Raw genomic sequence first — 26,635 nt, 5'->3', positions numbered from 1 at the left:
CCACTAACAAGACACCACATGGGTCAAGAGGATGACAGAGGCTGCTCAGCAGTGCATTTTCCCACTTTGTTATAAAAGCATATGGATGTTTATCAGTTGTGGTATGTAACAAAGTACATTTACTTTGTCAGTGTACTTAATTACAATTTTTTTGATAGAGGCTGCTCAGCAGTGCGTTTGCCCACTTTGTTATAAAAGCTTACGTTACTTAAGTAGATTAGGTTTAATGTACTTTTCACTCAACTACACAGAAAGGTAAAACGCTCAATGTAATATGTTTGAGTACTTCTTCCACCACTGATGTTCAAACCATCAATGTAGAAGGGATTTCGTTTCTCCCATGAAATCATTGTTACCCAAGTGTGTAAGCCTTTACATGTGATTTCATGGGAGAAAAAAATCGCTGAATACTTGACTAGACAGTGAGGTAGACTTTTCAGTTTATGAATCAGATGTGCATCACAGGCTTTTCATCAGATACTGAGTCATTTATATTCCGATATGTTCAACTAGGACAGAGACCACATGAGTAAGAATATTTATTGAAATGCTGCAATATTTAAAGATTATTTTAACATCTGTAATAGTTTTTCACTTATCAAAAAAAAGAGAAAAACAAAATACTACATTTGGCAGTTGGCCATGAAGGACACTTTGTAACAAGAAAAGAAAAATAAGGAATGAGAAGAACACTGTTTCCTTCTAGTTGGTGCTCGTGCTTCATTTACGCTTTGATATAAATATTGATATATTATATACACAAAGCTACATAATATCTTTGAGTCAGTCTGTGTCGGGTTATATTGGTTATAGGATGTCAGTATATTTGAAATAGAAAAAATCCTCTTTAGTTCCCCACCCATGGTAAACTGCATGCAAACAGTCACTGCAGTCACTAAACACAAAAATTCAGACTATCTGAGAGAAAGGTGGGTGGAACAGTGACAACAGCTGATAAGGTGTTTCACAGCAGGGCGCTGACCTCTAAAAGCAAACAATGCAGATTTGGAAACATAGAAACTGAGAAATCAGAGTACAACACGTGTACACTAAAGGCCGAATTATAGTACTGCGACTGCAACTGCGGCTGGCCACGCAGTTGCATCGACTGACTCGTTTTGGTTTATGGTTTCCCAAGGGTTGCGCGTGTTGCAAAGCAATTCCCCGCCAGAACACTATGCGGAGTAACGTGTTTTGTCAAAGACCTCCCTAGAGACGACTTCTTTGTGTTTGGCAGTCGTCGTCGACTGTTTACTGACATCGCCACTGCGGCTAATCATAGTATCCGCCAGTCAGTGAGGGGATATACTTTCGGATCTCTTCTGCCAAACGCTTTTCTATTTGGTCCATATTCGTTGTTCTAAATCGTACTTGGTTTCTGCCGGTATTATGGGGCATGAAACCGGAAATAAGACTCAGGAAAGGATGTAGTTAGCAGGCCAATCACAGCCTTGCGGGCTGCGTGAGGCTTGCGTAGCTTTGTCGTATAGTTAGAAAAATTGGCAGACTCAAGCAAGGGGCTCTTGCGTGTCTTGCGTGCTTGCGTGCCTGCGTAAAATCCGACTATTAATCGGCCTTTAGGGTGTGACTTCTTCCTCAGTATCAAAATCAAGGAGAGAGATAGGGTGCTATGGCACATCAGTTGCTCAGTGACCAATCACAAAGGAGGATTATGCACCAACAATTTTTTTAAAAGCAATCGTTAAGGCAACTCATTTTATCACATGTAATATGTGCACGTAATAGTCAGGCCCGTTTCAAGAAAGCTATAGCAAGCAAAATGAATAAAAACTAAACTGGAGTCCAGCCCGAATACATAAACACAGAGAATAGTTCCTTCAGGTAAAATAAATCGCAGTTTTAAGACTTTCTATTATTTCAAAATTAAAAAATGAACAAGCCTATTATTCAGCTCACTGCATAGCATGCAGCTGCAAACACACAAAATCTTTCTCTTTCTTGCCAATAATCAGAGTGTAAACAAAGCTGGAATGTAAAGGTATATTTTGAACAAAACCCTTTCGCAGAAGTGAAGAGCTTTAACAAGCTCTGCTGACAAAACTCTTACATAAATCTCACAAACTTGTTCAAAAAATGTGAATGCATTAAATAGGCATTTTGTCATGAAGGTGTTATGATGTGGTACTTTTGAGTGCTTTCAGATGCACCACAGACATGGCCAGCTATCTGTCTCCATCTAGAGGCGGGGCTCGGCTATCACCTGTGACTGTTTTCAGGATAGTTTGGCACCGCTGCGCCATAGCGTTGAACCCTGCTTCCCTCACTGGTGCATTTTTCCACAGGCTGGTGCTCCACTCTTCCTGAGCGCGCTCCACACATCTTGGCTGAAAAACAACACTGTGGCAATCCAGCCGCTTTGATGTGTTGTTGGTGACAGTGAGATGGAGTAGAACCAGTTAGTATACAGCAAAGTGAATCTAACACAAACATTATCAAAAAAACTAAAGTGGCATTAAGAAGTGAGGAAACAGGCTGAGGGACAAACAGCAGATGATCAATGTTACACTGAATTATCACCACACATTGTCTCTTTACTGAACCGTGATGTTATCACAAGCAATGTTCGGTTAGTGGCCTTGAATATTACTTAGTTTGAAAAATATGTTTTAATGACAATAAATACAAAATAGAATAACTTGAAAAACAACTTTGTGGAATTTGACGCAGGTTGCTCTAACATGCAACACACCCCGAGCGACAAGTACACAGACTACAAAGTAAAAAGAAAAGCATTCCACCTGTGGGTGAACTGCAACTTTAAGGTCTGATTGTCTGCGTGCGTGGTAAAAATTCTGTGGACCAAGACACATCACTGGTGGAGGAGGAAGATGTGTTTGGGCTGTTCATATTTTCCATTTGTGTGTGCTCATCAAGTTTGTGTTTACACTTAACCAATAATTTGTCAGAGCATCATCGACCACCTCATTGAACAGGTTGTTGAGGTTGTTGCATCTTAATTCCGTTGTTCTCTTGTCACCTTCAGTTGTGAACTGCGATGTGTTTTCCAATGTGAGTTTCACAACAAGAGTTTGGTGACCCAAGGAGTTTCGAAGGTGAAACACCCTCCCAAAACTGGTTTCCTGTTTAGGTCCCATGTGATGAAATACTGTCTCACGGCCAGCTCACCAATCGGCCTCACGTGCAATTTCACTGATACAGGCAGGAAGATGGGCAGCATGCAGTCAACCAACCAAGCTGCAGACCAGTTACTAAGCAATCTTCTAATCGGATTTCAGTAAAAAAAATCTAGAGCATCCATGAGGACTATTTTCTTAATCTATTAAACCAGACTTAAAACCCCACATAGTAAACCAGCTCTGACATGTTCAGATCCTTCTGTAGATTATTCAGGGAAAAGGTGGCAGCTTATTTATACACTTTTGTGCCAGTAGTGGAGGAAATAACAGCAATATTTTGGGGAAATCATTCAAATGGTGATACAAGCGTGAAATTTGGTACAAATCATCTTTGAAGGTCACTCTTCGATTTAGGAATCGGGGCCACTCGAAAATCAAAAATGGCCGCCATTTATTTCAAGATGGCAACCATGGTTGGACTGATTTTGCATTTTAGCATAATCTTTGCCTATACTTTGTAGATGTCAAAAATATCGGACTCCCATAGTATGTTTTGAACATTTTATAACAGGAGTTACCAGTTATAACCATCTGAAACATTTCTAAAACATGTCATAGGCTAACTGTGTTATAGGTCACGGGGGAAACTATGTGAAGTTTAGGGTTAATTAAAGGGATAGAGGTATTTGGGGGATATACAGTATAGGAGAACAGTACAAATAGTAGCTAGATTTGTGGCTAGTTGCTTTTTTTGCTTCTTTTTTGCACTGTGGCATTTCAAACCCAAACCCCAATAGTCGCTAGATTTGTTCGCTAGTCGCTTTTTCAGACATCGAAAAAGACTAGAATGAACAAACAATTTGATTGGCTGTCTGGTACTATACAAGGAGTAGCACTACCCTCTGTTCTCATTCCATATACAAACCAACCTTTAAGCTACTTTAAGAACAAAAAAAGGCAAAAGGTGTTCCTGAGCTTCCTGAAGCATATACCAATATCCGACCAGCATAATCTATGACCGATCAAGTTAAGCCACATCTTTTTGACAAAGCTTATAGTTAGAGCTAATTAGTGCGGCAGAAAGTAACTCGTCCTATGATCTAAAATAGGAAGCGTTTAGTTTAAAAAGGCATAGAGGTATTGAAGTCTGATCTACTGAGTGGGCCACATGCTTTTCATCGTACTACCATACAAACCAGTAGCCAGTCAGATTTACCTTGAGCCCCAGTGCACCCTCGGGTTCGGCCTGTATCATTGTATCATTGATTACATGGCAAAAACCCCTGATGACGCTAAGACGCAAAGGAAATTCATGACACATGACACACGGAGCTTCTCTTTCCAGCTTCTCCTTCCTCTTCTCCATCCCTATCACATCAAAGTAATTCTTATCTCATCAGTACATGTTACTAACTTGACCCCGTCCCCGGAGTTTCTGTGCCTTATCGCCCGCAGATGCAGGGCCACAGCTGTGGCCGCACCATGGATTATGATTGTCAATCAATCAATCAATAAAATTTTATTTGTATAGCCCACATTCACAAATAACAATTTGTCTCATAGGGCTTTAACATTGTGTGATATCCTCTGTCCTTAACCCTCAACAAGAGTAAGGAAAAACTACTAAAAACCCTTTTAACAGGTAAAAATATGTAGAAACCTCAGAGAGAGCCACATGTGAGGGATCCCTCTCTCAGGACGGACAGAAGTGCAATAGATGTCAAGTGTAGGAAAACATCATCGGGATTTAAAGTTTTTTTTAGCAGCATCGATGAGGGTAAACATTTTTGAAGGATAACTTCAATACTATATGTCAAGTAGTCCTGCTGCAATCATAGTCTCTGGTCAGCATCCAGCAAGATCACAATCAAGCATCAAGATCAGATCCCCTATAGTCCACAGTCATTGTCCACATTGTCCGGCTCCGACAGGCGATCCACAATCATCCCATGGTGATTGTGGATCGCGCGTCAGAGGTCTCGGTGGTGGATCCAGTTTGGTGGATTCTGTATCGTGCCGGCTGATCGTAGAGGGAATGGCGGATCCTTTGTCACGTTGGCATCGGGTGGTGGTGGACCAGGACCGAGGCAGCGGCTGATGATGGATCCTAACTGGCGGCAGTGGACAATAACTGTGGACTAGTGGATCCCATCCTGATGCTGGATCGTGATCTTGCTGGCTGCTGACCAGAGACTATGATGCAGCAGGACTTCTTGACATATAGTATTGCAGTTATCCTTCAAAATGTTTACCCTCATCGCTGCTGCTAAAAACTTTAATCCCGATGATGTTTTCCTACACTTGACATCTATTGCACTTCTGTCCGTCCTGGGAGAGGAATCCCTCACATGTGGCTCTCTCTGAGGTTTCTACTTATTTTTACCTGTTAAAATGGTTTTTAGTAGTTTTTCCTTACTCTTGCTGAGGGTTAAGGACAGAGGATGTCACACCATGTTAAAGCCCTATGAGACGAATTGTGATTTGTGACTATGGGCTATACAAATAAAATTTGATTGATTGATTGATTGAATGATGCACGACTGCATCTGTTCGCCCGCAAGCAAAGGCCATACCACTAATAAGTGCAGCCCTCAAGGAACACATTAAACGTGCAGCCTACCAAGCAGGAGCTGTCTGGGGCCAAGCAACTGTCACTCAACCAGTTTTACCAAGTCCTGCAGAATGGGGATGGAAACTGCAAGGACAAAGGTGGTTGGTGAACTGGCAAAACACTTCCACCAATTGCTGCAAGTTGCCAGGAATTGGCAAAATGCTCATGCAAAAACAGCTGTTCTAATGGCAGGTGCAAATGTTTTCGTCTGACTCTGTCTTGTACAGCCTTGTGCGGCTGTGAATGTCACTGAGATGTTTGAGGCCCAATGAAGTTCTTTTGACTTGACACTGAAACAATTGCATTTTCAGACTTATTCTACCCAAGTAATCGCTTGTAAAAATCGATAAAAAAACAACATGCCGGGAGGAGAACCCCGGCTCCTCCTGATGGTTATTTTGAATTAAAAAGTCAAAATAACCAAAAAATATTTATCTATCTATCACAATTTGTGAAATATTTCCCCAAATATGCAATAAATATAGTTATGACTTGATGATTTGGCGGCCATCTTGAAAAATGACCGCCATATTGGATTTTTGGATGGCCCCCATTCTAAAGTTAAAGAGATGACCCAGAAGAATGTTTATGCCAAATTTCATGCTTGTATCACAAAATGAACGGTTGTTCCCCTTATTTCCTCTACTACAGGTTCTGTTCTAACTCTGAGAGCCCAACATCAGATTTATTACATGTACCTACACAGGTAGCCCACAGAGTTTTTTTTACATAGAATAGTATAGATGATAATTTAGTAGGAGCATACAATACACAGAGGTGTACGAGATTTCCATTGTCAATAGTAAAACACAAAATAGTATACAACTTCTTGATATCTCAAAGGATAATTCTACACATGCTGCACTAACCACTGTTTTTATTTAACCCTTTGATACCCAGGCTATGCAAACCCCTTCTAATGCACAATATGGGTAAAAAATTAGCCATATTCATTTATTGTGTTATTTCATGCATGGCTGGGTGTTTCTTTGCTATATTCTTTTGTAGCTTATTCTTCCGTCTTTATTTAGAACAGGGGTTTTCAACTGGTTTTGTCCCAGGGACCACCATTCTGACTAGAAAGTAATTCCGCTGCCTACGTGTATGTGTGTGCGTGCGTGCATGTGGATAGGAGCAGTGCTGGGAAGTAACGAAGTAGAAATACTTTGTTACTGTACTTAAGTGGATTTTTCACATATCTGTACTTTACTTGAGTATTTATTTTCCCGACGACTTTTAACTTTTACTCGTTACATTTGAACAAAAATATGTGTACTTTCTACTTCTTACATTCTCAAACTGGCTCGTTACTTGAGCAGCGGAGGTTGACGCAGCACGCCTCTACGCACGGCGCACCTCTCTCTCTCTCTCTCTCTCTCTCTCTCTCTCTCTCTCTCTCTCTCTCTCATCTAGGGTTAGGGTTAACCCTAAAATTTGTAAAATTATACATTACATACATTATATTATATTATATTGTTGTTATAATTTTTCAGTCAGTTGAGATAAATTTTGAGGAGAAACATTTTGGATTGTTTTGTGTCTGTATAGGACTACTATAAAAAGCACTTTGCATTTTTAATTTTGGTACTTGTACTTTTACTTTTGATACTTAAGTACATTTCAATACCAGATACTTTTGATACTTAAGTACTTTTAATATGACCTACTTTAAGACTTTTACTCAAGTCATTTTCTGACGGGTGACTTTTACTTTTACCGAAGTCACTTTCAGGTAAGATCAGTGTTGCCACAGTTACTTTGAAAAAGTAACTTAGTTACTTTACAGATTACTTGATTTTAAAAGTAACTTAGTTAGATTACAAGTTACTTGATTTTAAAAGTAACTAAGTTAGATTACAAGTTACTTTATTAGTTACATTCAGAAGCTGCCGACAACACCCCCGTCACCTCAACTTAAAAAGGACAGCCGGGTTTGCCAACACTCACTTTATTAGAAGTGCATTTTTAACAGTAATGTACACAACAACAATGTACAATGTATCTCCTGACATTTTAAGTTGAACTTAAAAACTATTTCCTGAAAAAATACATGTTTTTATAAAAATAAAATAAATACAGTCTTCATTGACCTGACATATTTAACTGTTAACACTGTCTTTCTTGACTTCACTTAACATAAATACTTGTTTTTCTAAAATAAAATAAAGACAGTCTTCATTGACCTGACATATTTAACTGCTAACACTGTAATGGCAAAACTTACTATTTATGATCTACATTGTTTATTAATGTAACTATTACATTCTTTTCAACATGTTTTATGAACATTGTACCTGTTGTTCACAGCATTAGAGAAGCAAGGAGTGGTTTTACAAAACAAAACAAGAGTATAACACCACATGTAGGCTGATATCATGTCAACATGTGTAACTTTGGACTAATCTTATTTTGTTATCGCATGTAATGAGTGAAACAGTGGAGTGGGGCGAGTGGTCCGCACCAGTTCTCAGTCAGCTGCTAGGCGCCAGCCGAGGCGCACCGGGGGGGGCCCCCACGCGTAGGGAGGGTTACTGAAAAAAGTGGTCAGATTAGAGTAACATGAGTAACGGGTTACCGGCATCACTGGGTAAGATATCTGTACTTTTACTCAAGTATGGCTTTCAAGTACTTTACACACCACTGGATAGAAGGAAGTTTTAACATTTGGTTTTCCATGTTGGTTTTTAAAAATCTCAAAACAAATCTAGATTTATCTACTTAAAAACCTCAAACAAATATAGAAAAATCTGTGTAAAAAACAACAAAAACGGTTGATTTTCAGTGCTTAAGAATTGAAAACAAAATTAAAATGCAGTTTGTAGTTGTACTGCATCTCAGAACCATATGTACATCAATATATAACGTTCATGATTTAAATGTACAGACATGTAGCTGACATGTTGAGAGAACGTTAAAGTAACGGTGATCAATAACAATCAACATAAACTGGGGCTACAACTAAAGACAAACACAAACTGAAGACTCACACAAACAATTGAGGCCTACTTAAGTTTAATCTCATGATCACCAGCAAAGTCCCCTCATCACCTTTATATTATTTTAGACATATTTTTCTTATTTTAGATATTTTTCAAGAGTAATCTGGAAATGTGTTGAAATATCAGAGCGAATTTCGCAGACCCCCTGCAATGCCGTCGCGGACCACCAGAGGGCAGCGGATCACCGGTTGAAAACCCCTGATTTAGAAGAAAGCCCTTTGTCTTCTATGTCATCAATGATGTCTTCTTTGTCATCAAAGACGAGTGTTCTGTGTCATCAAAGACGATACTTCTCTGTCATCAAAGGCTAGACTTCAATGTCATCAAAGGAATCTTCTCCATTTAGGAGCGCTGGATTCCAAGACAACTCCAGCTTGATCCTGTGGAACAAATTTATCTACGTCATCAGCATCAGAGACTTCATACTCAGAATCAAGACCAAGAATTGCATCCTCCTGTTGCGTTGAGCAACAAACCGATAAACCTACTGTAAACTACCTGTTCAGCACCAAACAACAGAGAGACAGATAGATTTGACGACCGAAGCTGGAGACCATCTATCAACACTTTTCAGCTAAAGAGAAGTTTCCCCTGTGGAGCAGGTGAGGACCTAAGCACAGTGAAAAAGAGAATAAATATTGGTCTCCACATGAATGCTAATGTTGCTCAGTGTCTGCTAAGTGTGTAAACAGCAGGCGGAAGTGTTCAGCTCACAGTGTTAGATCATACTATGTCAGTGTTCTGTGTTTTACATTTTACTCTGTTGCCCCCAAGTGGACAAAAACAACAGTTAATGCAGCTTTAAACTAGAATATCACTCGAAGGCCCACCCAGGCCCAACAGCCCCCTTAAATTCAATCAAGCTGCACACTAAAAAATATCAACCTCTAAAATGTTCCATATTTTGTTCCATCTAGATCCAGAATTAATCCCTGTGAAATTAAATGTATCTGTACCACATCCTTTCATCAAGTTTCATTGCAATCCATCTACCTCCATGGCAGAGGTGATACATTATTTATGAACCACTGTTAAAGAAGTTGTGCCAAAAACATTGAAAATTATTAAAATTGTATTATTGTATAGTGCTCATAACAATGGTTTTATGATATCAATCCGAATGTAAAGTTAGTCAAAAAAGTTAGTCAAAAAAGTCAGATTCAGTGCTTTTGGAGTTTGATACAAATCAGGGTCTAAAACTCAAGATATCTCAGCTTGACCAATCTGTTTGTAATCACTGGTTTCAATGCTACATTTTCTCATTGCCTCCCTCCAGCATCCTTCAATAGTAGCCGGACTGAATAGCTCATTAGCTCTGCGCTGGAGGCTAACACTGAGATAGATACATACCACCCAGGAGGGACTCTGAGCCATGTCTCTTCTCAAAGCTCTGAGCATCGTCTGTGGATTGATGCTCCATGTTTCACACGGTGCACTCAACACTTACTACTCTGACCCACGCAAGACTGTCCCGTATCAGAGTAAGTCACTAAGTCTCACTGCCTCTACAAGATGTAATGACATTGCTCTTATTGTGTTGAATAAGTGTCTCTACTCCTGCTATGGACCAGTAAACACCAAAATTGGTAGCAGAATATTTCAACCAAGATACATGAACAAGTGCATCCAGATGCTTGGATTATATGCTGTTTGGGACACGCTTATTAATTTGAAATGAATTTCTGTTCTGCTTCTGCAGCTAAAAATTTGGGAGTAAAATGTCAGTGTTGATTCTTGATGTTCTCCTGTTCAGATGAGCTTAAGATGTTCAGAGAGGAGGGGATCTCCAACTACTCAACTATGTTGATGAGAGACGACCTGGGCCTGCTGCTGCTGGGAGCCAGAGGGGCCATATATGCTCTGGACATCAAGGACATCTCAGTGAGAAAGTCTTTGGTAAGAAAATGTCAAAGAAATTAAGCTGTTGTAAAATTGATAAACTCACATGTGCCTGTAGAGCAGGGGTGGCTCCTGATATAGGCGACATAGGTGGTTGCCTAGGGGGCAAAATGCAGTGATATATTGTATATTATATAAATTATCAAATAAGCGTCCCATACTTTTGATTTCCCTGCTGTTCTCCTGGAGTTTCAATTTCCCAGACTTTTGCCCCCACAGAATGAAATTTCCCCATCTTTAATTATGTACTTAATCCAAATATTTGTCAGTTGTGTCTGAACAGACAGACACACACACGCACACAATCTCTTGTGGGGGGGGTGGCGGCACTGTTCCCACGTGCTTTGACAAAACACTCTCCCTGTGTTGATGCAGGTGTACTGGCGAGTGACCGAAGAGATGCAGAGGCAGTGCACGTACAAGGGAAAAAACGCTGAGGTTTGTGTATCACCTTTCAAGACAAAGCTCACACACACTAACTGGGGCAAGAACACAAGCATTAAGGATGACTCCAAACTAAAAACGATTTACTCCCCCACGCAATTTATCTCTGTGCATTTGTAAATCATTTATAAGGGAGTGGGTTTTCTAGTCTTTGAAGTGCTGTAGTTCCAGCTTCGTACTGAAAGACCAAATAAAGGCATTGACCTCTTGGTCCTCAGCTCGACTCCTGGCATCCCGGGCAGTCACTATATGTTTGTTGCATGTTTGTATTTTTTGTGGCTGAACTAACAAAGCTCTGACCTTGGCATTCTCTGGGCTGGATCTCGTTGCAGGTGGAATGCCGCAACTACATTCGAACCCTGCATAGAGTCAATGACACTGCGATGTATGTGTGCGGCACCAATGCTTTTAGCCCCACCTGTGATTATATGGTAAGTATAGAATACATGCATAGATTAGAGGATTTTAAAAACTGACCCTGTTTATGTGAAGGGAAGAGATTATGAAAGACTCACTCAGGTTGAGTAGTTTTGCCTCTTTTAGATCTGTATAAGTTGTTTTATATGTTTATTAATCACTTCTTCTGTTTTTATTGTCAACAAATGCCATGAAAAACTCATTTACCTTTTGTTCCTACTGAAGCTTTTAAGCTAAACAAATGTCTCAGAAATTTAGTTCCCTTAAAAGGACACAACTGGGCAATGCAGTTTTTACTACTACCACAAAAACTATTTTTTTGGAAATAATTTAAGGAGTGGATACACTTCTCGTGCCGTGGTATTTTGGGCAGGACAACTGTGTGTGTGTGTGTTTGTGTGTGTTTGTTATTACATAGTATCATTATGGAGACCTGTCTTCCTTATGGGGACAAATGTTCTGTAAATCGTTACGTAAACCTAAATCTTACATTTAAGGTGAAGACATGATTTAAGGTTTGGTTTGAGTTTTAGTTAAGGTTAAGGTTAGGTTTAAATTAACCTAACCTAATTTGTGTGTGTGTGTGTGTGTTTTTGTAGGTGTGTGGGTGTGTCCACGTATGTTTGTGTGTGTGTTTTGGGGGGGAGGGATATATGTAATGGTGTGGCTCAATAAAGTTTTTGTATAACACATGAATAAAGGGATTTGTGAAGTTTATCAGGCTACACAGACTTGTCCAATAACAAATCAGAAGCATTGTTTCTTTGTTGGTTTCCTCATGTGATGTGTTGACAATTTGGAACATCACCCAACTTATTCTTAATTCATGCAGATAACTGTGGTTACATGTTGCTGTCTTTTCTTAATTTATTAGTCAGTTTGTGTTAGTTCTTCTGGTGTTTGTTTATTGATTGTCTTTGTTGGTGTCAGTCTTTCTTTTCTTTGCTCTCTCTCCCTCTTGTTTCGGACAGACTTTTGTAGGCGGACAGCTGAAGCTGCAGGAAAAGCAGGAGGAGGGGAAGGGGAAGTGTCCTTATGATCCATTACAGAGATCTTCCTCTGTCATGGTTGGTGAGTGTCTGAGTTACGTTTGCTGCCAACGGGAACAAAGCACAGAATAATGCTGAACACATAAAGTGTACCAACTGAAAAAAGAAGGATAGGTTCACGATAACTGTGGGCCGACTTGAAAGGACCAGGCTATAAATATAACATCTAATATCTCTGCTGCTGCTGCTGCAGAGATATTAGATTTGATTGCATTTTTCTAACTTAATGCGAATAATTGATTTCCAGGAACTTTTTTCTTCACTCTTGTTCTTGTCCACTAGGTAATGACCTGTATTCTGCTACATCCATCGACTTCATGGGCTCCAAGCCTGCGCTTCTGCGCAGTTCAAACTTGGGCCTCGGCACTGAGGACAAGAGCACCTGGCTCAGTGGTGAGTTCCTCTGCAGCAAAAAAACGCATAGTTTAGCGGGAACTGAAAGTATCTGTTGTCATTTGCCTTTTTTGCATTTCAGTCAGACAGCAATAATGGATCAAACGTGAAACCATAAAATGGTGTGCCTTTCGGCATTCAATACATTTGGTTATCAAAATAAAATATTAAATATTTATATTACAAATATTAATATTAAATCATAACTTGAACTGATTAAAGTTACCTCAGGGCACCACCATTCAAAGGGAGGGAAAATATAGCCAATTTATTGATTAAGTCTCATAAAAGTACTAACTACAAATTTGGAACTCTGATTAACAATTAAATTAATAACTATAACCAAAATCACCATTTATAGATAGTTAGCTAAGTTGAAGGATATGGAGTTCTTGGCAGTGTAGAGGTTGGCAAAATTCACTTATGCAACATTAATGATAAAACATTGGTAGAAGAAAAACATTTATTATGAATATAATAAATTATAAAAACACAAATTACTATCGGTGTACTTACTCAACAAAGATGCTGATGTGTGTGTCAGCATGCTTTCAGAATGTTTTACGACAGGAATAGGGGGCAGAGATAGTTAAGTGAAGGATTATGCTTGTGTCTGTGTATGTGATTGTGCCAAGTAAGAGAAAGAGTGTACAATAAATTGCAAAGAAAGACTGTGAAGAGAATTGCAAACTAACATTACTTTCAAATAACTTATAACCAAAATATCATAACACAAATCAAACTTATAAACACCACACAGAATCGAATAAACAGTCTTGCTTAGCCTAGAATAATTATTAAGCCCAGTTGTGTTACCCCTCTGTGGAAAGGGGAAAAGGGAAGTTGCTGTGCAATTAGAAGTTCTGTGAAGTCGTCTGGCTGGTTGTGTGGTTCCCTTGAGCTGTGTAGCTCAGTTGCTGGTTGAAGTTTTCCTGCAGGACATCGAGTCCCTGCTCGGAGGCTGGTAGAGCTTGGGTTGCGAGGAGGTTTCCTTAGTGAGGTGAGCTGGAAGCTGCACCTTTGTGCTCCTCTCGAAGAGTTGGATGGAAAGAGGAGATGTTAGCTGCAGAAACCAGGCTTCTCCCCTCAGCGATGCTTGACAGCCTTCTGCCCTCGGAGGAATTGTAAAAAGAGATCGAAGAGGGGGAGATCTGGCCTTATATTGGCCCGGTGCCCTCACAGGTCATTGGGCCCAGAATGACCAGTAGGATTTGAAACTTGTGTCTCTTGTCGGGTTTTTTACACCTCTTTGTGAAGTTGAAGCATCCTGGGATACTGCGTTTGGGAGGCTCTGGTCTCCTCCGGAACAAAGGAACATGCGGTTTCAGGCTTTTGACTACCCATGTAGGCCGAAGAGGAGGCCTTTGGTTTCACAAAAACCCTGTCCCTTCAGCGTCTAGGCTCCAACTTAAACAATCCCCCATATGATTACCGAGGAATGATGGGAGTGATGAGCAAATACTTGTAACCCCCCAGTTGGAGCTTACAGGTGGATGCTGGGGTGGTGGAGGGGCTGAAGCAACTGGTAGCAATACTGCAGCAGAAGTGCGAGCAAAGGGGATGATGGGAAATTTCTCTCTGCTTAAATAGACCACCTGATAAGGAGGGTGTATATTATAGATGGTTGTGGAGAGTGAGGTGTGTCACATGATGTATGTCACATGATTGGCGCAGCGCAGGCGTCGCTCCATTCATCCTTACTTCATGTTTTGTGATTTCAGATCCAAACTTTGTCCACATGGACTTTGTTGGGGAGAGTTTTGACAGTTCAGATGGCGACGATGATAAGGTGTACCTGTTCTTCAGCGAGAACGCCATAGAGTACGACTTCTACAGCAAAGTCACAGTGTCACGAGTGGCCCGTGTCTGCAAGGTACCAAATATCACACACCCATAAATATAAGTTTCCTATATATGTCAGATTTGTAAATGGTAAATGGATTTGTATTTATATAGCGCTTTTCTAGTCTGATGAAGACCACTCAAAGCGCTTTACAGTACAGTTTCACATTCACCCATTCACACACACATTCATACAGTGCATCTACTTGCAGCACTTTGTTATTCTATGGGGGGCTATTGAGGGTTCAGCATCTTGCCCAAGGACACTTCGGCATGCAGAGGGTTCAGACTGGGGATCGAACCGCCGACCTTCAGGTTGGAGGACGACCACTCTACCCCTCAGCCACAGCCGCTCTGCGCTTGAAGAATAGATAAAAGTTGGAAATAGATAAAGAAATAAAGAGCACAAGCTGCAGCTGGTTTGTACCGAGCTGGAGTTTCTGCTTCCTCCTCTCTGCTCTCTTCTTGTGCTCAGTAGAACACGAGACGTGACGCTCACAGTCAGGATTACTGACACCTTAATCATCCCAATAAAAAACAACCTGACCTAACCCTCTGAACTTGAACTAGTTGAACTAGAAGGGCTGGATCATTACACTCCTGTGACCAATCCTGCATGAGACTGCGGTTAGGCCCGCCTTTCTCATTAGCATAAGCACACAGAATTGAGGGAATGAAATAAATAAATGTGGAAGACATTTATTTAGACATTTCTGTTGCTTAATTTATGTATTTCCTTTTTTATTTATTTATTTATTTCTGTATTTATTTATACATTTATTTATTTATACTAAAGTCATGTATGGTCCTCCATATCTGTCACAGGTCTGCTTGTTGTTATTGTTGAAGGGAATATGTGCACATGACTGAGTGCTCTGCTCTGTGTTCAGGGGGATATGGGCGGCCAGCGGACGCTGCAGAGGAAATGGACGTCGTTTCTGAAAGCTCGTCTGGATTGTTCCCTCCCTGAACCCAGCCTGCCCCTAATTGTCCAGGATGTCTTCCTGCTGAAGCACCAGGACTGGAGGAAGAGCGTCTTCTATGCTGTCTTTACGCAGCAGTCGTGAGTACTCAGTCAAATCCTGTAGTTTTTATGTTCCACACAGTCAGTTAGGAGAAACAACAAGGGTGTCTTTACACAAAATAATGAGGTGTTGCGCTTGTCTTGATTAATTTATTTGGATATAATGTATTTAACACCTAATATTTTTATTCAGTCAAGATTTAAACATTTATTGTTATTATTATTATTGTTGTTGTTATTGTTGTTATACCAAATGTGTTTGATCGGGTGTTTCCAGGAGTTTGTCCCAGGTTTCTGCTGTGTGCGCGTACAGCGTCTCTGCCATCAGAAATATTTTCAATGAGGGAAAGTTCAAGACACCTGTTGCCGTTGAGAACTACTATGTGAAGTGGGTGATGTACAACGGAGAAGTGCCAGTCCCCAGACCAGGAGCGGTGAGTGTAACGACTGTTGCAGCCAGAAATTATGTCGGAATAAAACACAGTCCTTAACTGTGATTATGTTTTGCAGTGCATCAATGATGTGGCTCGCAAAATGGGGATAAACCGCTCTCTGGACCTTCCTGACAAAACCCTCCAGTTCATCAGAGACCGTCACCTTATGGACGAAGCCGTTCCTCCGCTGACAGGAGGGCCGCTGCTGGTCAAGAGGGGAGCTTTGCTGACTCGGATTGTAGTGGACAGCGTGCTGGCGCTGGACGGAGAGAGATACGCTGTCATGTTTATTGGCACTGGTAAAGCACATTATATAACAAAGCACAATGACAGCTGATGCAGTATGATCTGTATGAATATTCTAGTTGATTAAAAAAGGTGGCCTGAAAATTTAGAAGTTCTCTATACCATCAAAAGTTTATCAAAGTTTGGAAAACATTTGTCTCGGGTGTTGTTTGATTGACAGCTGTGGCAACATAAGTAATATATGACTTCATCCACATCCACAATTGACAAAAACGATGAGAAAAATAAATCTCTGAACTTTAGTTTTCATGTAGGAGCTCATCACTCATAGTGCAGAATCTGAATGTGTTCAGGTCTTTAATGTAGGAGTTTGTAACTTTTGAAAGAAGAAATAAAACATCCTTTCTTATATTAAAGAAAAGCTGGCTTCATAAGCAGAGAAATTATGTGTTCGTCAGTTCAGACTCTTTTGTTTAGTAAAACAAACATCACTACAACAGATCAGCTGTTCACTGAGTTTAGTTTTTTTCGACCTTTCTGTACTTATGTGTTTTAGCATCGAACATTATTTGATCGTTGTAGACAGCTGCTACAGGCTTTATGTTTTTTAAACAATGGTTCAATCAGATCCTTTTTTATTCACTGGCTGAAGATGCATTGATATCATATAAATAGTGACCAGGCACATCAAAGCTGTTATCTTGGTTAAAAGGTTTGTGTTTGTAATTTTATTTTTTCAATGATTAACGTCATGATAAATTTCTGTCTCCTGATAGAAAATGGCTTTGTTCAGAAGGCTGTTAACTACGCTGGGGAAATGTTCATCATTGAGGAGATTCAACTGTTTGAAAACCCTGAGCCGATCAGCATCCTGCGCCTCTCATCCACCAAGGTAATTTATGTCCAGTGTGCTTGATTTAAGTTTGTTACCCCATTAAAATATTTTTCATGACAAATACTATATAATCAGATTTAATGTACATTTGAATATGTCTTCACTTAATGCCACTTATATGCTGTAGAGAGGCTTCGATTGCTCTGACATTTCAAGTCAGAAAAACAATAATTTCTCAGTAAAAACCGATCGCGCTGACATTGTCTATCAGAGCACCTCTGGCACTAATCTGAAGCACCTTCATGATTTCTTTACATAATGCTTTGTTCAGGTGTCTCCTTATAGAACTTACCATTGTTTAAAATATGAATGGTTTAATGGTTACAACCTGAATCTACAAGGCAATTTCCTTAGGCTCAATGTATACTCAATTTTGTTTGTCTGTTTGGGGTGGTTGAAAAACACCCCTTTTTCAATCAATCAAATCAGATTTTTTTATATAGTCCATTTTCACAAATCACAATGGGACTCAAGACTTAACTGTCTGTCCTTAATGCTTAACTAAAAAAAATGGTCACGTTACAAAAAATGCAAAAACCTCAGATAGTCTTAAGTGACAGGACAGACGGAAGTGCAATAGATGTTGCACGAAGATAACAATATATGAGGTAATATAATATAAGGTAAATGCAGAGGTTCATCAATGTTTTAAGTATTTATATAAAGAAAATGTCTGATACAGAGTAGAGAAGCAATAATGACAGTTAAAATGATAGAAGTATTGTTATTTATAGTAGTAAATGTGAGTATTGGTATATTTTATGTAAAAAAAATCCAGTTGTAATCACAATCCACAATCAGCCTGCCACCAATCAATATAAATTCAAATTACATTTTCATGAAGCTGAATCACTATACATTAAACGTGTGTGTTTGTGTGTGTTTAGGGACTGCTGTACGCCGGATCAGATTTCGGTGCTGTTCAGATGCCAGTCAGCAACTGCAGCCGCTACGACATGTGTGTGGACTGCATCCTGGCCAGGGATCCGTACTGTGCCTGGGACTTTTCCACTGGGCGCTGCTCCTCGGTCCACAGCTTACCCCCCTCCCCAATTACTGCAATGCAGAGTCTGAAGGAGGGAGACGTCTCACGATGTCCTCAGCCAGGTATGCTCACGCACAGTGTGTCGTAGCATGCATCACTCTGGAGTTGCTTTGGATGAGCCAATGTGCCAGCAGTTGTTTTCATGATGCAGTAAGAGAAAAACTGTGTGTTTGTGTTTTAGATCCAGTTGCAGCTGTGGACTTCACCCTCGTCCCACAGAGCAACATCCAGCTGTCATTCCAGCTCCACTCCAACTTGGCCCAGGTCGTCTGGCGTTTCTCTGACCAAACACTTCACTCAAACCACAAATACTACATCTACAGCGGTGGCCTCCTCATCTTGAGCGCCTCTGAATCGGATGCCGGCCTTTACACCTGCGACTCAGTAGAGCAGATAAACGGCAGAACATACAACCGAACTGTGGCGGTTTATCATTTACAGCTCAGCTCTGAACCAGGAGTGGGGGACAGCACCACTCGTGGCACTGAGGTGATGAATTCCTCGGACTCTTCTCCCCCTGAGAACACAACTGCGCCGGGACCAGAGGACCCGTTGCACAGCAACACTGGCAGGGTGACTTGGTCCGAGGTGGCCGTGGGTCTGCTCTCACTGTTTTGCCTCTGCCTGATGGGGGTCATATTTTGCATTTGGAGAAGAGGACGCCGGGCGTGCTTCAGAGAGCGAGGGGAAGCGGCAGTTGCCGTGTGAATACATGCACATTCAAAACAGGACGTCAGAGGTAAAGCTTCTGGGGCCTGAGTCTGGGAGACCTTGCACAGCCAATAATAATCACAGGGAACGGCGAGCACCACTTCACACCTATGGCCAACATTTCAAGTCTGGATGGTCTCAGATACATAAATGATGAGTCAGAGATTTGACTCTGCTGAGTTGTAGGATTCAGTCAGAGGCCAATGCCAGTGCACCAATCATCTTTCTATAGGTTTAAATTTGAGGAGAGACTGTTCTCAGAAAGGATTTTCACATTATAAATTCTTTTGATAGGTGCTCTGCCTCTTCTCGCAAACTTCCTGCACTGTCTATCATTTCCATACCGTAACATGGCAGCTGAGGTTCAGTGTAAGGATATATATTGGACCTATCAGGTGATAGATTATAACAATAATGCCAGTGCAGTAGAACAGTTTTTGCTGTTAATGCTTAACATAGACATATTTACTCAGGGGAATCCACTTGATCCAGTTGCCAGCTATTGTTTCAAGTTTCTTTATTCTAAAAACAGCCACAGGCCTGACACTGATCTGTTTTTAAGATTCAGAAACCACAGTCTTTGATTTTTCTTAGCTGCCCCATCTCTTCAACCTCTTCATTCTCCTCCCAAGATTTAATGAGGTTTCATTTCATATTTTTACATCAGTCTTTCGTATGAGTATATGTTGCTTACAGGTGTATTTTTTGCTCAGCAGTGCATTTTCCCCACTTTGTTATAAAAGCATATGGATGTTTATCAGTTGTGGTATGTAAAAAAGTACATTTACTTTGTTAGTGTACTTAAGTCCATTTCTTTATGTAGCTGTAATTTAATTAAAACTAGGGCTACGTTGTAGCACTAACGGGCCCGAGCACACGCGCGTTCCAAGTCTGTTGCGGTCGGGGAAGAGAGAACGTTGGATGAGCAAGCGCTCGTCTCCGCGTTGCATGCGTTCGGCACTGCGGCAAGGATAAACGCTTCACTTCCTGTAGCCACCAGGGGGCGCTGTGATTTTAAGTCACGATTTCTGTGTAGATGTCTTCAGGTCGGGAATCTTGTCTTATGTGTCTAGTTTGGATTTGATCAGACCAAATATGTCTGAGATACAGAAACTCGTGTGTTGATGGCGTTTCATCAAACTTTGACGCCACGCCATGGTCAGAGGCTCTGACGAAAAAATAAAATTTTGATAACTTTGAATCTCCATCTTGTTGTGATTAGACTCATATACATTTTAAGTTGATCTGAGGAAAGCTCTACGACAAGTATATCAAAGTAAATATGCAGAATATGGCCAAAATGGCCACCAAATCCAAAATGGCCGGCTTCCTGTTTACTCTAGCATATCTATCCAAGAGACTTATTTCTTTGTCATGAAAAGACATATGTCCCCGTTGATTTTCGTAGCTGTAGGCCAATCGTAGTGCCGGGGCTACCCTTTAGGGGGCGCTAGTCAGTTATATTTCCACGCTCATTCCTTAAACCCGTCTGACAGCTTTCAGGGGGGGGCTGTTGACACACACATGTAGTTTGAGGGAGATTGAACCTTGAACACCGAAGTTATAGCAATTTCGTGTGTCATGGCGAATTGATGAACTTTGATGCCACGCCATTAATATGGCGTTTCACGAAAAGTCACAGTAATCTTATATCTCCATTATCAATGTCTTGAGACCCATTTGACATAGTTTCACATGGTTGTGCAAAGGGGATGAGGAGAAATACTTCCAAGTGTGAGACGTACCAAAAACAAGACATTTCCTGCTGCCACCAGGGGGCACTGTGATTTTAAGTCACGATTTCTGTGTTGTTGTCTTCGGGTCGCGACTCTTGTCTTCTGTGTGTAGTTTGGACTTGATTAGACCAAATATGTCCAAGATACAGACGCCCGTGTTTTGATGGCGTTTAATCAAACTTTGACGCCACGCCACGGTCACAGGCTCTGACGAAAAGTTGATTTTTTTGATAACTTTAGTACTCCATATTGTTGTGATGACACTCGTCTAAATTTTACGTTGATCCGATGAAAGCCCAACGACAAGTACATCAAAGTAAAAACGTTGAATATGGCCAAAATGGCCACTAAATCCAAAATGGCGGACTTCCTGTTGCTTTTTTCATAACGCACTGAGAGACTTTTTTGTGCGTCTGGTCACGATACACAACTGGGTATTTTTTTTGTGAGGATCGGTGAATGCTAAATGAGGGGCTTATCCGTAGGTGGCGCTATTGAGCTATTTTGCCACGCCTACTTCCAAATACTACAGAATATGGCCATTTTCACACATTTCTAATTTACTGCAAAGTTAAGAAACTTTTTGAGCATGGGAAAGCCCTCAAAAAGCCAATTTAACTTGGCGGAGAATAATAATAAGAATCATTTCAATTTCAATAGGGCCTCCCACCGGAGGTGCTCGGGCCCTAAATATATTTAGGGCTCGAGCACCAGAACGGTGGGAGGCCCTATTGAAATTGAAAGGATTATTCTGAGCGTAGTGAAAGGGCTTTTTGAGAGCTTTCCCATGCTCAAAAACTTTCTAAAGTTTGCAGTAAATTAGAGAGTGGTGGAAATTGACGTATTCTGGAGTAATTTGAAATGGGCGTGGCAAAATAGCTCAACAGCGCCACCTACGGAAAGCCCCCTCAGTTAGCTTTAACCGTTCCTCACGAAAATAAAGAAAATTGTGTATCATGACGAGACGCACAAGAAAGCCTCTTGGAGCATTATGAAAAACGCAACAGGAAGTCCGCTATTTTGGATTTAGTGGCCATTTTTGCCATATTCCACATTTTTACTTTGATGTACTTGTCGTAGAGCTTTCATCGGATCAACTTAAAATTTAGACGAGTGTCATCACAACAAGATGGAGATCTAAAGTTATCAAAAGATCAACTTTTCACCAGAGCGTGTGGCCGTGGCCTGGCTTCAAAGTTTGATTAAACGCCATCAAAACACGGGCGTCTGTATCGCGGACATATTTGGTCCAATCGAGTCCAAACTAGACACATAAGACAAGAGTCGCAACCCAAAGACATAAACACAGAAATCGTGACTTAAAAGCACAGCGCCCCCTGGTGGCAGCAGGAAATGTCTTGTTTTTTTTACGTCTTACACTTGGAAGTATTTTTCCTCATCCACTTTGCGCAACCATGTCAAACTGTGGCGAATGGGTCTCAAGGGATTGATAATGAAGATATAAGATTACTGTGACTTTTCGTCAAACGCCATATTAATGGCGTGGCATCAAAGTTCATCAACTCGCCATGACACACGAAATTGCTATAACTTCCGTGTTCAAGGTTCAATCTCCCTCAAACTACATGTGTGTGTCAACAGCCCCCCCCTGAAAGCTGTCAGATGGGTTTAAGGAATGGGCGTGGCAAAATAACTGACTAGCGCCCCCTAAAGGGCAGCCCTGGCACTATGATTGGCCTACAGCTACGAAAATCGACGGGGACATGTGTCTTTTCATGACAAAGAAATAAGTCTCTTGGATAGATATGTTAGAGTAAACAGGAAGCCCGCCATTTTGGATTTGGTGGCCATTTTGGCCATATTCAGCATATTTACTTTGACATACTTGTCGTAGGGCTTTCATCAGATCAACTTAAAATTAAGATGAGTGTCTTCACAACAAGATGGAGATCTAAAGTTATTGGAATTTTAACATTTCGTTTTTCCTTGTGACCGTAGCCTGGCGTCAAAGTTTGATTACACGCCATCGAAACACGAGCTTCTGTATCTCAGGCATATTTGGTTCAATCAAGTCCAAACTAAGCATGTAAGACAAGAGTCGCGACCTGATGACATCTACAAAGACACCATGACTTAAAATCACAGCGCCACCTGCTGGCTACAGGAAGTGAAGCGTTTATCCTTGCCGCAGTGCAAAAAAACCCATGCAACGCGGAGACGAGCGCTTGGTCATCGAACGCTGTCTTTTCCCCGACCGCGACAGACTTGAAACGCGCGTGTGCTCGGGCCCGTTAGTGCTACAACGTAGCCCTAGTTCTATGTACTTTTCACTTTTACTCTGCAAATATCTCGTTTCTACTCCAAAAAAAAACAATACTCTGTGTTACATTGTTTTTTAAAATATTTTCTTTAAGGTGATCGATAATGAGGGAAATATTGGTCCATTGATCCAATCAGAGCAGGCACTTAACATTAGGCCCCACCTCCTTTAAATGGAAGACTCAAACATAATGATGTTGTAGAGCAGGGGTCTTCAATGTTTTTCAGGCCAAGGACCCCCAAACAGGTGGAGAGATGGAGCAGGGAGCCCCTACTATATATATTGTATAAAATTGTGTTTTATATTAAACTGGGCCTAGTGCCATGTATAAACATAACTACCCTGATATTGTGCATTCAATACTAAGCTATTAAAATGTTACACTGGTTCATATATTCATGTTTTTAATTTAAACATGTGCAAGGTACAGGGTGGCCATGTATTCAGACCCCTTTAAATTGTTCACTCTGTTTCATTGCAGCCATTTGCTAAAATCTAAAAAGTTCATTTTATTTCTCATCAATGGGGATTTCCAACTTTTAACTATAGGTTGTGGCTGACAGAATTCTAAACAAATAAAGATCATTTCAAATTATATTTGTACTCTTACCAAATAAAGATAGAAGTAGTTTTAGCTAGATATTATGCCTTCATACAAATTAATTTAATAACCGTTGCTATTTAGTGCCAATAATGAATCTTTTTGTTTGTTCTAGTACTTAACTTTTTGATATTAAAGCGTAATTCCCTCAGATTCATTAAACTCACACAGAGTTCATGGAACTGTCCTTTCTGGGGCAAAGTCAGTATGACATTGTTTGGGTTTAGTTTGTTGCGAATGTTTACAGTCAGGATTGTTTTGATGAAGCAGAAAACATAATAATCTTTTCTCCCATTGTAAACACCTTTGGTCGACATTGCATCTGCTGGTTGAAGGACTTTAATGACGTGAACAGGTTGTCTAGCAACTATAGCGTCATTGGGAGTGTCTTCCTGTTGTACTTCCGTGTACCAAATGCCAGGAGGATGGATTACGCCTGCGCACTTCCGAGGAGGAGGAACGAAGATCTACTGTTATAAAATAGACAGGTGCCGGATGTTCAAGGCGCTCTGATACAACTAATGTACTGGAAGCCCATTGCTTTGCTGTAACCTGTTCATTGGTTTCTAAATAAAAACTTTGATTGAGCAAACCGAATTTGGCTCTTCTCTTAAAGGATAAACGAACACGCTTTTAATAATACTCAGCACCCCATCTTGACAGAAAAAACAGAAATGTAGAAATTTTTGCAAATTTATTAAAAAAGAAAAACTGAAATATCACATGGTCATAAGTATTCAGACCCTTTGCTCAGTATTGAGTAGAAGCAGCCTTTTGAGCTGGTACAGCCATGAGTCTTCTTGGGAATGATGCAACAAGTTTTTCACACCTGGATTGCGGGATTCTCTGCCATTCTTCCTTGCAGATCCTCTCCAGTTCCGTCAGGTTGGATGGTGAACGTTGGTGGACAGCCATTTTCAGGTCTCTCCAGAGATGCTCAATTGGGTTTAGGTCAGGGCTCTGGCTGGGCCAGTCAAGAATGGTCACAGAGTTGCAAAGCCACTCCTTTGTTATTTTAGCTGAGTCACACCCCCATAGCATGATGCTGCCACCACCATGTTTCACTGTTGGGATTGTATTGGGCAGGTGATGAGCAGTGCCTGGTTTTCGCCAACGCCAACAAGTTCAATCTTGGTCTCATCAGACCAGAGAATCTTATTTCTCATAGTCTGGGAATCCTTCATGTGTTTTTTGGCAAACTCTATGCGGGCTTTCATATGTCTTGCACTGAGGAGAGGCTTCCGTCGGGCCACTCTGCCATAAAGCCCCGACTGGTGAAGGTCTGCAGTGATAGTTGACTTTGTGGAACTTTCTCCCATCTCCCTACTGCATCTCTGGAGCTCAGCCACAGTGATCTTTGGGTTCTTCTTTACCTCTCTCACCAAGGCTCTTCTCCCACGATTGCTCAGTTTGGCTGGACGGCCAGGTCTAGGAAGAGTTCTGGTCGTCTCAAACTTCTTCCGTTAAGGATTATGGAGGCCACTGTGCTCTTAGGAACCTTGAGTGCTGCAGAAATTCTTTTGTAACCTTGGCCAGATCTGTGCCTTGCCACAATTCTGTCTCTGAGCTCCTTGGGCAGTTCCTTCTACCTCATGATTCTCATTTGCTCTGACATGCACTGTGAGCTGTAAGGTCTTATATAGACAGGTCCTTTCCTAATCAAGTCCAATCGGTTTAATTAAACACAGCTGGACTCCAATGAAGGAGTAGAACCATCTCAAGGAGGATCAGAAGAAATGGACAGCATGTGAGTTAAATATGAGTGTCACAGCAAATACTTATGACCATGTGATATTTCAGTTTTTCTTTTTTAATAAATTTGCAAAAAAATTCTACATTTCTGTTTTTTTCTGTCAAGATGGGGTGCTGAGTGTACATTAATGAGAAAAAAAATGAACTTTTTTGATTTTTGCAATCGCTGCAATGAAACATAGACTGAAATATTTAAAGGGGTCTGAGTACTTTCCGTACCCACTGTACATCTTGCATACAACACTGCAACACTGAGCTATTAAAGTAATTCACAGATTCATGTTTTTATTTTAAACATAGATGTAGAAGAGACAGTGAATCCTCAAGCTATCTGTGGATGGCACACATACTCCCACATAAGTGAGATGTCGGACCCTGATGGGTAGCACACAACTTATCTAATCTTGGATGGATGGAGGTTGTCAGGCAGAGGGTCAAATCAGCCTCACAATATGTTGGATGCATGTAAATGTGTATTGAAAGACATTTAAATTCGTGAAAAAAAAAAAAAAATTATTAAAAAAAATTGTCTAATCAGCCAAAGATTTCACGAACCCCCTACCCCCTGTTGAATACCTCTGTTGTAGAGTGTTGCATTGGGAATAGGCTACATTCAGCAAGCACCTTTACTTGTAATACTTGGTAAGTCTATTTCATAGCAAGTATTTACCTCCTTTTACTGCAGTAGAAAAGTTATTTAAATGTAAAACGGTCAATGAAGTACTTCTTCCACCACTGATGTTAAAACCATCAATGTAGAAGTGATTTTTTTCTCCCATGAAAACATTGTTACCCAAGTGTGAGAACCTTTACATTCACACATGTTGTCAGACGGGCTGTGCCAGCATTGCTTAATACTTGACTAGACAGCATGGTAGACTTTTGAGTTTATGAATCGTCAAACTCAGATGTGCATCACAGGCTTTTAATCAGATACTGAGTCATAAATATTCTGATATGTTCAACTATGACAGAGACCACATGAGTAGGAATATTTATTGAAATGCTGCAATATTTAAAGATTATTTTAACATCTGTAATAGTTTGTCACTTATCAAAGAACAGAGAAAAACAAAATACTACATTTGGCAGTTGGCCATGAAGGACACTTTGTAACAAGGACAGAAAAATAAGGTATAATGAACACCGTTTCCTTCT

General features: G+C 40.6%; 1 pseudogene; it reads left to right on the top strand.

The window, feature by feature from the left end:
- Nucleotides 1–10,080: 10,080 nt before the first annotated feature.
- LOC133010868 (semaphorin-4E-like) lies at nucleotides 10,081–19,277 on the top strand (annotated as a pseudogene).
- Nucleotides 19,278–26,635: the final 7,358 nt, after the last annotated feature.

Source organism: Limanda limanda, chromosome 9 (genome assembly GCF_963576545.1).
Source record: "Limanda limanda chromosome 9, fLimLim1.1, whole genome shotgun sequence".
NCBI classification, from domain to species: Eukaryota; Metazoa; Chordata; class Actinopteri; order Pleuronectiformes; family Pleuronectidae; genus Limanda; species Limanda limanda.
The sequence above is the reverse complement of the archived record's forward strand: the minus strand, read 5'-3'. Positions and strand labels throughout refer to the sequence as shown.